Raw genomic sequence first — 14,502 nt, 5'->3', positions numbered from 1 at the left:
TCATCCTTGTGTTGTTTTACAGGCTTTGGACAGATGCTTTGCCCTTAAATTTTTTTCGGTGATGGTTCAGCTAGACACTTTTGACTAGCGGCAAAAATCTGCAAGGGATTTAATTTTTAAAAATAAGCTTTTATAGACCTTTCAGATGCATTACAAAATGTTCCATTCCAGTGGTTAGTCTTGATTTATTCAATCTAATTTGGTCAACCTTGCTGTAGGCCTACAATATGATAAATTTACTGTTATTGTTGAGTTTAATATCTTCCTTACTGTTGCTCATCTTACTTTAAAATCCATTTATTCATTTTTATCTGTTGATATGATGCAAGGTATTTGAGTAAAAAAAAAAATCTTCATTCTGATACTGTGGATTAGGCTTAGACACTAGGCAGTGTTTCTGAGCATAAAGTCTCTACAAATAGCAAATATTATTTTATGATATTGCCCTCAGTGTTTGCGTGTAACATACTGTTAATATGTTAATCCTCGAGGGCAGGATTCAGTTCTCAATAGAACATGATCTTGCATGTTAATCCTGACTGGTTTCTGTCCACAATGACTCATATGTACAAAGAAAAGAAAATAAATAAAACGGGTTGGAATTAATCACTTGATAAAATGTGACCATCTTTTACCAACTCTTGGTAACTACTGCTCTCTTCACTGCATTTAATTCTTGCAGTGAGAACTGGAGAGGAACGGTTTTGTCATAAAGTAGGGGGGGTTTGTAGATAACTCCACCGATTTCTGGGTTATTGGGTGGTCTTGTGGGAGGGTTAGTGACAATACAGATCTTCTGCCTTTTAGTTAATGAGAGCAGCTCAGTCCCATCATTAGTGTAGCAGTCATTACTTTCACATCCTCTCCTTCAAATGGCGCATGGAGAGTTGGATCTTGATGAACAGTGTCCAGTACCCTTTCCCTTGTCAGTATGTTTAATGTTAGAAGCCAGAAATGGCATTTGCATTGGGGTTTTTTGTTTGGTTTTGTAAAAACTATTTTCTAATGTCTGGAGCGGGTCCAAAAAAATTGTAAACCTAGTAAGGCAGGTGATTTGCCTAATCTAATATACTGTGTTCCTCATTAGCCAGCAGAAGGTAGTGTGAGAAACCTATTCTGTGAACAGGAGACTTCAGTATATGATATTGAGAGTGTGCCTCTTGTTTTGCCTGTCCCTAAAGTTGACCCAGCCCGAAACTGGTGTTAATCACTTCCCTCAGTCTGCTCTATGTGCTTCTGTTTGTATAGCCCAGGACCCTGTTGGCCATCCTTGCTGTCAGGACCCACTGCTGGCTTGTGCTCAGCTTGCTGTTGGCCCCAGCTGTGCCGTTTTTGCAGAGCTGCTCCCCAGTTTGCCTGTCCACAGCCTGTATCATTCCTAGGGCTTATTGCTTCCCAGGGGTAGGGCTTGGCATTTGTCCCTGTTGAATTTTGAGGCTCCTATCAGCTCGCTCCTCCACCCTGTCTAGGTGCCTCCGAATGGCTGCTCTGCCTGCAAGTGCATCAGCTGCCCGCCCCACCCCATCCACCCCTCCCCACTTTGGGGTCACCTGCAGACTTCTTGAGGGTATTTCTCCAGATCATTGATAGATACGTTAAAGCAAGTGCTAAAACGAAGCCCTGAGGTATTCTACTCTTTAATTCCTTCCAGGTAGAGTACAACCATGAGCCACTGTCCACTGAGCTCGACAGCACAGTCAGTTTTTCACCCAATTAATAGTCCATCTACCCAAACCATAACATCCCAACTCACATACAGAGATGTTGCGAGAGGGAGATGGTGTTGAATTCCTTGACAAAATTAAGGTAGATGGTATCTATTGCTATGTTCTTACTCATCAATATTGCCGTTTCATCCTAGAACACAAGTTAGGTTGATCAAGCATGATTCTGTTTTGGCTGTTGCAAATCATCATCTCCATTGCCCAGAAATGGCTGTCAGTAGGACTTGATCCATGATTTTCCAGAAACTGAAGTGAGGTAGACTGGCCTTTAACTCCCCAAAGCATCTTTCTTGCAAAGTGGTTGCGGTTTCTGCCTTTCTCTGGACATCAGGAACCCTCCTCGGGCTCCGTGCTCTCTCAAAGATATGTAAATTAGTCAGGTTTTGCTTTGAACCTTGTATTGGAATCTGGTGTATAAATCGAACAACCTGAAGCTTCTGACCGTAACGACTTTCTTTGGAGAACCAATATATGATAGCAGTAGACAAGTTTCAGGGAGTTCTCTACTACTCTAATAATTCAAAACATGGCTTACTAGCCATTCAGAACTGTCCTTACATGAAGAAATTACAGCGTTTTATCAGTTGTCTGTTGCTTATAATTAGTGTGTTATTTCTAAAAAATGGTGCTTGCTGAATGCAGAATGTAACATTAGATTTAGTCTACCTGACTGCTTGTCTTCTAGCTTCCTTGATTTACCATGCCCAAGTCAGTTCTCTTTCTCCCAAGCTGTCCCGTCCCAGGTGCCTTGTAGCTGAGCTGCGAGACCACACTGCCATCTTTCCTGCAAGATGAGTAAAGGCTTTACTCTGTGTAGAGCAAAAGCACATTTTGCCAGGTAGTCGTTAATCTGGTTACCTGTAAACTTCGCAAAGCCTGAAAGTGGTTTCTTATTTTCCATAATGCTGGTGATACAGCAAAGTCCTTCACCCACAGGTGGTAACAGTTCGAGTGGCAGTTTGGTCTTGGCAAGTAGAACATTCAGGGCTCAGCAGTGCTACGATAAGTGATTGCTTAGGTTGTTAATAATCAGCAAGATATTTCTGCTAAGTTGATCTTCAACTGCTGCTTATGGAGTTATTCACTCATCAGAGCCTTCGCACAAGATGGTATTGCTGAAGCAATTACTGCCTGAACTTGATTTCATAGTGATTTCTGTTCTTTGCCAGAAGAGAGCGAGCAACAGCTGAATTAAATTACTACTGAAGTAAAAACAATCCAAATTTTCATAAAGAAACATGCAGTATGAAGGTGTTTAGGAAGGGGAAAAAACCCACAAAACTGAAATCTTACTGAAGTAAACATTTCCTTGTTTAAAATGCAGTATAGTGCTCATTGGAATCCTAGTGTTAGAAATGGCTTTTGATGGGCAAACCTTAAAGGTGTCTGTAGCATTTTCATTCTTTCAACCTATCCGTAGGCTTATGGTTGTTACTACCTCTAGACATCAGTGACGAGTGGGGCCTTCTCTAGCCTTACTCCTAATACGCAATGCTTTACCCCAATTACTAAGAATTGCCCATGAGAAACATTTCATATTATAGTAATGCAAAGCGCAGTGGGATTACTGGTCCCAGTTGTGCCGAATTGTTTCCAACCATCCTAACTTTCTGCCATCTTGCTGTTTGATCGGTGTCCTTAGCAACTCACTAGTATGAATAGTAGGGTATTGATGAATTAATTAATCCAATTACTTCTTACTGTATGCTGTTTCCATTTCAGAGCCCATTTTCCAAGTACATCTTATGTAAAGAAATGCCTTAAGTGTCACTTCAGTCAGAAGGGAGGCACGGAATTTTAAACTGCTTGGAGATTTGCACATGCAGATCTTGCTGCAGAACGTGTCTGCTGCCTGCTGTGAGAGAGGGAGCAGAAGCAGTGGCAGCCTGACATGCAGCTTGTTGTGCATCTCAGCAGCCCCAAATTGTGATGTTAATAGCTAGAGTGTTAAAATTCCTACATTTGGTAGCATTTATGAAGCAAAATCAGTTTTGAAATATAGCCATATTATAGCTTGTAAAAACCTGAAGGCAGTGGGGAAAAACAAGATTCATACAAGATTCATAAAGATACAATTCCTTAAGACTTTCACTTTTAAGAAATATCATGAAGTATATTTTGTATTTATATTTAAATATAAGGAAGAGTATTAAAATGTGTCCTGCAGTCTCAGTCACCTTTATCTATCAAATCATGATGTGCAGTTTTCTTAATAATTTCTGAAAAAGTTCTTAGAAATGTGTGTATTTGGTTTGTTGTTTGTTTTTTTTTTTCAAAAGCTGCTAGCTTTTGTTCTCTTTGGACATATTGGGAAAACCAACTTCATTAAAATCTTACTGAGACAGAAGAGAGTGCTGATGCCTTGAATAACCCTAGCAATGGTTAATGACTTTCCTGACTTAGATAAACTATTTAACATCCAGATTGAAAACAGTTAAAAACAAACAAGGGGGATTTCTCTTAATTTGTTGTCTGACTAGAGCTGACTGGTGTTTGTTCATGGGGAAACTCCATTATAGTGCAAGAGATAGCCCTGAAGAAGTCCGGCACTCTCACCTGAAACTAAAAAGCTCCTGTAAATTAAAAGTACTTTGTGTGGGGAAGAGTACGCGTTGATCCTGTATCATAAAATGAGGAGATCGCACCTCCTCAACTTTTCCTTCCCCTTCTGTTCTGTTGTGATTGCCAAATACGCATCCTGGCTCATGTATCTCCAGCTCACCTGGTGAATTTAGAGCACGGGAGAAGCAGGCAGTTCCCCTGCCAGTGGCAGGGGCGGGAGGTGGAGGACCAGTTGATGGGAAACTTGACCAAGTGGTATCCAGTGCAGCTCTGCTGGTTTCTGTCCCCTGCAATGGGAACCAAGGGCATTTGATCTGTGAGTGACCTGTGCTGGCTTTCCATGAGCAACTTCTCCCTTGACAGGCTTTTTTGGTATTTTTATTGGTGCTTGATTCATGCCATGCTCCACTATTGAATGTCCCACCTGGCAGCAATGTTAGCAAAGCTGTAAAGGAGCTCATCAGTCATGAGAGAGATGCATAACTGGGGGAGGACTTCAGTACATGAGTACAAGGAGTGGAGGGAATCTCAGAAAAGTCAGAAGACTACAAGGCAGGAGGCAGTTAATATTTTGAGATGCACATGAAAAAATCATCATGTACTTTTTACAAAGAAAGAGCCTGAAAATGATGACAAGAGTGTATCTCAGCAAAATAATTCTCCCCACCTGAGGCTTTTTTTCGTATCTCTGACTTTTCTTGCATTCTCAATATCTCAACGCTGGACCGATGATTCTGGTATAAAGACTGTTTTGGCTGTGTACCAACGACCTGTTTCTGTCCTGAATGAAACAGGGCCTTTCTTGAGGTGATAGGAGGTACTTTACCAAGAACCAAGCAGCACCTGTATATATGACAACGCCAGGGTAGCATTCCTGTTTCCTCCTCTTGAGCTTTCCTGCGTTAGTGTGTGTGTCTACATGGTGGTGTTTCTTCAACTTCTGGGGAAGGGGTTCTTGGGAAAAGCACCTCCTTAAGAAGAAAACCTGTGTTTCAGCCAGTTCCCCTAGTACTTTTTGGTGTCCACAGTGGTATACTTTGTGTTTTACCTGGTTGACTCAGCAGCTAATGATTTTGAGATCCTGGGACATGGTCGATGATGGCTTTTATTAGCTAAGCACTGTGAAAAGAAGTGGATGTGGAAAACAAAAGACGTTTGGTGAATTTGAACACTGGGTGATGGAGAATTGCTCTGTATTACAGCACTGTCACAAAAAGGGGGATGGGAGCAGGGGAATCTTACCTTTCTGAAGGAAGCATTCCCAAATACCTGGCGTCTTTTCTGCTGCACCATTCTGGTAAATAGGAAGTCCTCAGCATCTGAGCTGGGGTTCAGAAAGCTTATGATATTTCCCCCCACCCCCACCCCCCACCCCTTGATTTCCCATTCCTTGTGCCCCTGCACCCCACACATCACTTTAAGTACTTGACAGGGATATGTGCACTTCAGTGTGGAAGAAAAAGAATTAAACTGTTTTGATGGAGGAGAAATATTTGTGAAGAAAACATTTTAGGTTTTGTTTTCCATGATAGCTTTCAGGGGCATGGAAGGTCAAGATACTCTTATCTCTTGTCCCTTGCACTTCCTTTCCAGACCAAGGTGGTGAGTGCTTTGAGGAACAACGTTTCTGTGTTTCTTTTACTGCAGCTTGCTGTAAAAAGCTACCCAGGAACAGGATGCTTTCCAAACAGAATGGCAGCTGGCATGTAATGGCAGGCATGTAACAGCATCTTCCAGACAATGCTGTGTAAACAGCCTGAGTGCACATACTTTTTTGTGGAGTAAAATTGCTGTTACCTTTGAAGGTACCACTGTCCTATTTCCCTCCTGATTTTTTCCTCCTTTTGTGGTTGCAGCCCAGGATACTTGAAATAATTTCTACTTTCTTAAAATTCTGCTTGGGGAATCTTGACAAAATCTTATTAAATCTTCACAAAATGGTCTCATTAAGCTTTTCACATTTCAAATCTGTTCCTTAGAGTTTTCTAGTACTGTTCTTTTTTCACGGTTATTCCTTTCTGTGAATTTTACTGACTGTTTCCTGTAGATCAAGCAATTTCCAATAAATTCTTGGGTGATTCTGTCTTCCCACTTGCGGAACTCAGTAGTTCCCTCTATTACACTGTATGCAGAATCAAGCAGTGTTTTCTAATTTGCCCTGGCTTCCAGCACCTTCCAGCTTTTAATTCCCTGCTCTTTTTATAGCGCTGTGGAAGATCTGTTTTAGCTAGACGCATTGCTGCCAGTTTAGGATGGGACCTGGAATCCCCCCAAAACACCCCCCTATTCCAAAAACCACCAAAAAGCCCCCACCAAGTGTCCCTGCAGCAAGTACCCACGAGTAACATCCTTCACCTCATAATCTTTTTTCCACTGTCAGCAGCTAGGCTTCAGTCCCCAGTGCACCCCAATCACCAGCCCTCCAGAGCAGTTGACTGCGTCCATTACAGATTAATCAAATAGGACTACTGCGATGATGGATTGAAAAGTAAAAAGTGGATCTAAACCGTCTGTTCGGGAGAAGAGAGGGGAAGCAATTAAGGATTGTGTAGGAGGAAGGGAAAAGATTTTTGCTTGGGCAGCATCACGTAGATGCTCTGTGACTGAGGCAAGACAGAGTCAAGCTATCCAGAGTGACATCTCTAGACTTTATTATTCCTGCTGTTCCCTAACTCACCATTTCCAAGAAATTAGGCAGGATTATATAATTAGGAGGGAGAGGCCTGTGTCTGCAAAAAATACTTCCTTGTTTGTGGCAGAAGCTTTGCAGATATAGTCAGTGCACTGAGGAACTGGAAGGGAGAGCAATTCAATCCTGAAATTTCTCAACTTCCTGAGTGGAGCCTGTTTTTGTGCCTGTTTCTCAGTAAATCACGTTTGAGATGCAGCATTTTGATTTGTGGCGCAGGGCAAGAAAGTTTGCTAGTCTGAGGGGTTGGTGCTTAGAGAAAGCAAACCAAGTGGGAAACCCCTCAGATAGGCTTTTTTGGGGTGACCTTTGCTGCTGGTCACACTGATAAGTTCTAGGAGGGTTTTCTTTGCCCTCCCTGTGGGCCTTTTAGGAAGACAGGGCAGGAGGAGGAATCGCAACACGTGACATAACCTGCGATGCTGTGGAAATGGGTATTAGCACAGTTCTGTTACAGTGCATTAATGAGAAAGGGAGGGACAGAAAAGGCATGTTACTGGACTCCCATGAAGATTTTTCCCTGAAGATGGGAGAGACAAGTGGAAAAAAGGAGAGAATTAACGAACTTGATGCTCCAGTGAACCGTTGAGGTGCTGCAGACTTTTAAGGAATGTTTACATGTGTTGTCTATAAAGATGCCAGAGCGTGTGATGATGTGTATTTGAATCTTCTTGCATGTAAACAGATCTATCTGTTATTGGCATAATGCATCAAATCTGAATGATGCTTGTGTTCTGTCTAGAAAGTAAGACAAATTTATCAGAAAATGCAGTCAGGCAAAAAAGTAGCAAAGTAAGCAGAAATTCCATTTATGTCTATGAACAAAGAGCTACAGAGGAAGGAAGAAGAAAGCTTGAGAATAACCCTTTTTTATGTATGATACCTTATGAAAATGAAGACATAATAAACACCATGATTTACAGGTATGTTTCTTGGCATATAGTTCATTATTTTCATCCAGGCAAATGTACTTTGATGGATTTTAGCCCTTCAACTCCAGAATTTTGTGTGAGGTATTTGGACTTTCTAAAAATCACAGTAGACACATTATATATCAAGACTGGAACACCTTGTTATGTTGCATGTGTGGTTATTTAGATGTCAGTGAGTTCATTACAGTGGGTTTTCTTTTACCTTGATCTCGTGTCCCAAGAATGGTCTTACGTTGTGTGCTACTGCACCTTAGTTGTTGTGATTTTTCAAAATTGTTGTTAGACCGTCAAGACACTGAAGTGTAGTACAGCTAGAATTACCAGTCAGTTTTTAATCTACTAGAAGAGCTTTGCTTATCACAAATCATTGCCTTTTGTGAATAGTGAAGATGGTTTACATGAGAGGTGTTGTATTAGGGTGTATTTGTTATGTATGCAAAACAACAGAACAATAAAACACTTTTTAGTGGGTTTACTGTCTTCACCTTTTCAAGTTTGGCTGAAAGCAGGAATACAGAAGCATTCAAGGACTCTGTTGAAGCAGGAGAAAATACTAAAGCAGTAGGCACTTGCTTTGATGCATGAAAATGTCTGTTGGAGAACCGCTGGCCTTTCAGATGCTTAAACCATAGTGGATAGCTTTGCTCAAAAATAAATAAATTTTAAAAACCCCAACCAGCTGTAGTTATGGGAAATAGCTTCTTGGAACTTGATGAGGATGAAAGGGTTGATACAGAGATGTAGTAATGGGGTCAGTGTTGGTTTTAGCCAAGCCCCTAGAAGACTGAAGAGCTGCAGCTCTTCCCACCTCATGCCCCAGACATGGCTACGCAGGTCGTGCTGTCAGTTCTTCTCCTGCCCTTCAAATTTGGGTCTGTATTGCTGTCCCTCTGCTGTGCTGTGGGTCTCTTACTGAAATTTTTGCCATAAGTTATAGATAAAATGTTGGAATGGGGACAGGTTTCCTAGAGCTGTTTTGGGGGCAGTTGTATGGGCAGGAGTTAGCCCATTACTCATCAGAAAAATATAGATGGTCCGAGCTGCTGGGACACAGATGCCATGTTTTATCAGGACCACCTTGCCTTTCTGTCAGCTGATGTATGTGTTTTAGGGAGAGGCCTCTAACTTAGGCGTTTGGGATGAGATTGAGGGAGGTGGCTTAGAGGTTTTAAGGCTGGTTGGATTTTGATGCGGCACCAGGATCTCCCCTTTCCCACTGCAGTCCTTGTATGCAGGCTCTGTCACAGCCTGCCCTTCGCTAGCGGCTGCCTGGGGGGCTTCAGCATTGTTTGATGCTGCTCTCAGTGCTTACAGCTTACTGATGGAGGAGATACAGTAGGGTGGTATTTGATCTCCCGCTGGCTACTGGTTATTTTTACATGGCCTTTTACGTGCTTCCTAAACACTGTTTCTTTTTAACTTCCATTTAATATTAAATTTGAAATTGGAAAAATCTGCAAAGCACTTGTTTGCTGTATGTTGTGAAAATCCTTTAGACTAGGCTGAAGATATTTAACAGTGGGCTAATGTGACTTGTGCCTGAGTTCAGAGGAGAGCCACACTGTGAGCTGGGCCAGGAATCCTTCCCCAGGGGCTGGGCATAGCAGCAAACCCTTCTCCAAACCAGGTTGGACAGGCACCGCCTCACTCTCTTCATCATTAGATACTGAGTCTAAAACCTTAATGTACTCTGTGACTAGTTCAGTGTGTTGCTAGATAATTGTGCTTACTAACTCATTTTGCTGAAAAATGAAATGTATTTTTTAAGTATCTAGCTGCTTTGCATCTTCTTTCCTGGATTTACAAAGAAAAGAAAAAGCATTTTCGGTAAAGTGTTGTTTCTCTGCACATCAATTGATGTCAGTGTGTTAGGCTTGCACTCTGATGCAGATTGCAGCTAACCTTCAGTTAGCAACCTGTAAATAAGCGAAAGCATCATGCATGAAGACTTCTATAAACATCACCCTTAATAAAAGCACCTAAAGTTACATGGCTGCTTAAATAAATGTAATAATGTATGTTTGATGGAACAGGTAATAAAAAAGTACGCCTGGGCAGGCACAAGAGCTAGCAGAGGTGCTGTGGGGAGCTGAGCTGTTGTGCCGAGGGAGCAGGGCAGAGCAAAGCCCCGTGGCAGCAGGACTGAGGAAAGACACAGGGTAACCCTGCTCCTTGCTGTGCTGTGCCGAGGGTGCCGTGGCTTGGGATAATCTGTGTAAAGGCACAGAGGAGAGACATGTTTCTCCAAATGTTCTTAAATACGTATGGCGCAAGCACTTGAGCTTTTACAAGCTCAAGTGCTTCATTTTAGCAAGGCCTTGTTCTCACCAGTGACAAGGCAAATGAAGCCTTGAGTCCTAGAGACTCAGTATGTGTGCTGCCTCCTCATGCAAAATTTAGCACAGGCTTTGTTTGGAAGTACTCCTCTGAACATAATTTGAACATGCTTACTTTTGGTTGGGATCCTAACCATCTGCAACTATCTGCTAGCAGGTGTTTGGTTTTGTCATGGATTTTGTTTTATTACCTTTATCATCTTATCTTTGCTCTCTTTTTGTGCAATGTTGGATTGATCCTTGCATCCCATCTGTTTAATGCAGTGGATGGAAAATCTGCTGATTGGGACTGTCTCTCACACAGTGTATAGTATTTTTATTTTGAATTACTTTGCCCTGATATCATACCTGCCATTTAGACAGACAGGGCAGTCATCTTAAAAATGTGCCTGCTTGCTGAGCCTTTTTCTTCCTAGAGAAGATTTAAATGAGCGTGTGATCAGATGCCTTCGCTATGATCCTAATTATAATCCTGATTCTTTTATTAGAGGTTGAGTCTTAATGCTCTTCTTAAGCTTTGCTAGGTTGAAAAATGAAGTTTCTGAACCAGAACTTCTGGTTTTACAGCGCGAAATCTCTTGTTGTTTCAAGAGTATTTTTCAGAGAATAGTTCATGCTTGAGTGAATTAAGATTATCTTTGAAAAATGTGAACTGCTACCCCATTGTGATACACCAGGATGGGGCTGTAAGAAATCCACTACAAACATAATGGAGAACAGGGCATCAGGAAAGGGATTATTGCTATTAGGAAAAAATGAGACTTGTAAAATGAACTTAAACTGTGAGTTACTACATTGACACAGTCCGTGTTCCAGTGATGCGCAGACAGTGACTATCGCAACTTAAATGTTGCTGTTAAAAGACGTAGGTTCGAGTTATGAACAAGCAACTTATTTTCACGAGGCCGAGCTGCAGATTGCCTGCCTTCAGCTAAATGAACTGTAGGCACAGGGTGTGTTTTTCTGGCATGGTAATGTGATCTCTGCCCAGAATTCTCCTTCAGGTCTGTTTTTTCCAGACTGATCAGAAACCCACAAGCCCGAGGGATCTGGTTTTGTCCAGCCCTTCCCTGCAAGGGTGGGTAAGCAGCAACTGGAAAACAAGTAGCTGTTATACTTGTGTGACGGATCACTTGAGGGAGTTTAGTGATTTATGAGCTCACCAAAAGACAAATTGTGCATTGTGGTTCATTATTAGAGTACCTCAGCAGAGCGCAGATGTGCAGCTGTAGTCAAAATGCAGGGGAGAGAGAAGGAGGCAGAAAAATACAGGAAAAAAGCGATAAATGCAAGCCTGACAGAGGTGGTGCCGGTGGTGGTAATAATACCAAACCCTTGCTGGTTCAGATACGATACAAATTTTGCAAACCCTCCTGTCCGTGGTGTGGCAGCGGTTTAGCCATCACTTGCCCCCAGCAGGGAAGGTGGTGCAGGGGGTGGGTAAGGTGCTGGTAGGGATGGTGCAGGTCCAGAGAGGCTTTTAAGGCGGTGCTGCTGCTTGGGATAGTGCTCATCTGATTTGACCCTCGCAGGCAGGGTGTCAAGGATAGCCCGGTGCGGTGAAAGTTGGTACGTTGCTGTATGGGAGGGAAAAGTAATTTTGGAGTTGAATTATGTGTTGTGATTCCAGCACTTGGCAGTGGAAATTACAACCAGCGCTGGGCTGGGATGCTCTATCAGTCAAAAAAAATGTGCTGATCAGGAAACACCTTAGTCATGGCTTGTACTGGCAAACAGAAGTATTACAATTTTTCCTTATTTCTAGAGCCCATACACATTGACCCTCTTTCATAGGAGGCACAGGATTGCTCCCCCTTCATACATGCTCGTTTTCCCTATGTAGTCTGTGGGTTACTTTTTTTAAAAAAAAGCAAAGAACCTTATGATTCAGCGGTGTTGAAAACTAAACATGTACTGGAGTGATACAGGTAGAGGCTTGTCTGCAAATCAAGTGTGTTTGAGGTGCTTCTTTCTGATCGATTTGTGTTTCTGTTAGACTAGCCCAGGCACAATAAATGTTGCACTTGTCATCTGAACTTAATTTAGTTCATCAAACTGCCACTTGAACATTAATTTATTATTTAAAAAAAAAAATCAAACACAACAAAAATAGAAAACAGTTCAAAGCGCTGCATTCAAACTTCAGTAATAATTAAAATAAAATAACGAAAAAAGTTTCCAGGATGAGTTCTGTGTGTGTAAATAAGGGAAGAATTAAATCTTACTTGTAATAAAGAATTGAATTGACGGCAATAGGAGCCATATTCTAAGTTGCAAATGGTTGTTACTGCTCAGACTTTAGTAACTCTTAGTAATTTATTGTAAATCTGTAAAATGAAGGAGTGTTACATTAAACAACCACCCCCCACGCCATCTCCTTCTTTCCTTTTGAAAACTGGTGGGTGCTTGCTTCTGTGAAATTTTTTGACTGTTAATGACACTACAGCCCAGGCTGCCTTGCCCAGAACTTTTGACGTATAGCTTTTCATTTCATATTTGGTGGCTGTAATTCAGTTATATATCAACATTTGTTACTTTTGCTGAAAAGGTGTAAGCTTATTTTTTTGAGCTATGAGGTATAATATCGTTAACTGCCTTTTAACTTTGCGCACACAATATTCTGACAACGTTACAGGGTGTTAAGGTGAAGGGGGTAGCTTCATGCAGGTTGTCAGAAGTCAGATAGGTGACTCCGGGTAGCAAGCATGACGGTGTGCATCGCTTCTGAAATCTGATCTAGTTTGCTGGAGTAAAATGCACTGCAGGATTTTTTGTTTGTTTGGGGTTTTGTTTGTTTGTTTTTGTTTTGATATAGAAGTTTGCCATAAAGACTGCTCTGAATGTTTTGCATGCTTGAACAGCCAGCAAAACATAACTGCAATTTTGTATGAAGTTATATGTCCTAGGAGAGTGAAGTTGACATGATCTGTGAGTCTTCAGCAAAACACCAGTATGCTTGCTTAGCGCTCGGGTACTTGGCAAAATTTAAACATTAGCAGTTACTTGAGCACTGAGTGATTTGGGGTATGTAGCAGGAGGGCCCCCTACAAGGGCAAGTGCTGCTAAAACCAAGCTGCAAATTTATTCAAATTTCAGTGCAAGATTTGAGTGTGAATCCACTGGAAGCAGAGAGTTTGTTAACAGAAGCTGCAGAGTTTCTATTTTGGGTTACCAAACAGTGTTTCAACTCATTACTTTTGCAAGTTTATTTTGGACACCTCTTGAAGGCATTTCTGTTAATAATTTGCAGGCAGTAGAGTATGTCACTGAAGAATAAAGATAACAAAATCCTGTTTTTCATAGTAAACAAACTGAATGGCTTTTAAAGGCTTCAGATCAAAAGCACTGAAATATAGCAAGGAATTTAACGTGTAATACACGTCTTGGTGATTAGCAAAGGTATATATATCTATTTGCTGAACTCTGCTTTTTTACAGTGCATTGTGTGTTAGTTATTTTTAAAACTGACTTTTTAATTGTAAGGCTCAAGGGCCACTTCATCAGCTCCCTGAGACAACCTTCCACCGAACAGTAAACTTGTAGTCATGTAATTTTGATTAATTAACCTGTTACTACATCAATGCAGCCATTGGGCCATCTTGGTTTGTTCATTTGTCACATACAGGCTGTAGTTTTTTTGGAGGTTACAGGTAAATGTGCTTCAGGGAGCTGATGATTTATGCCAGCTGAGTCTTGTGCTTTCACAAACCAGTGTCTGTTCAGTATATCGACTTCTTGAAAGTAGTCTGTAATTTTTCCATTAAAAAAATGTCAGGGGATTTGGGGTTATTTAATTGCAGTGCCAGAATTGTACAAAATTACAGTGATTTTAGTGATCATGTTACTTATCAACTGAGTTTCTTCTTATTCGTTAGTACTGAAGCTGTGAGCATTGTTGACATCATTAGCGTGTAAATTTATGTCTTACTGCTGAAGATAGCACGTTGTCTTTTATCAGTTACGTCCTTGGTAAAGAGCCTTTTTTCCCAGCTTCAAGCTGAACAGATACTCAGATGATCCGTGAATCATCTTGTTCCCTGGCTGATGAGCTCCACTCACTCATCAACCTTCTTTGCTAACCTGAATTTGTCTGGCTGATGAAATGAGGTTGCAATAAAGAGGCTGCATCAACAAAAATAACTAAGCGGACTGTGTTGCTGTTAGCACTGTAATTCAGTAGAAATGCTCTCAAATTGTTTGAAAGAATATGTTGGTGTCAGATTTGTTTTGTGTGGAAAATCTAGGTATTTCAAAACACT

General features: G+C 41.4%; 1 protein-coding gene across 4 annotated transcripts in view; it reads left to right on the top strand.

The window, feature by feature from the left end:
* APP (amyloid beta precursor protein) overlaps positions 1–14,502 on the top strand; it is a 226,668-nt gene that overhangs the window by 94,874 nt on the left and 117,292 nt on the right. The gene's annotated exons all lie outside the window — the stretch shown is intronic.

The sequence above is a fragment of the Phalacrocorax carbo genome, chromosome 1 (assembly GCF_963921805.1).
Source record: "Phalacrocorax carbo chromosome 1, bPhaCar2.1, whole genome shotgun sequence".
Taxonomy (NCBI): Eukaryota; Metazoa; Chordata; class Aves; order Suliformes; family Phalacrocoracidae; genus Phalacrocorax; species Phalacrocorax carbo.
This window is presented reverse-complemented; position numbering and strand designations above follow the sequence as displayed.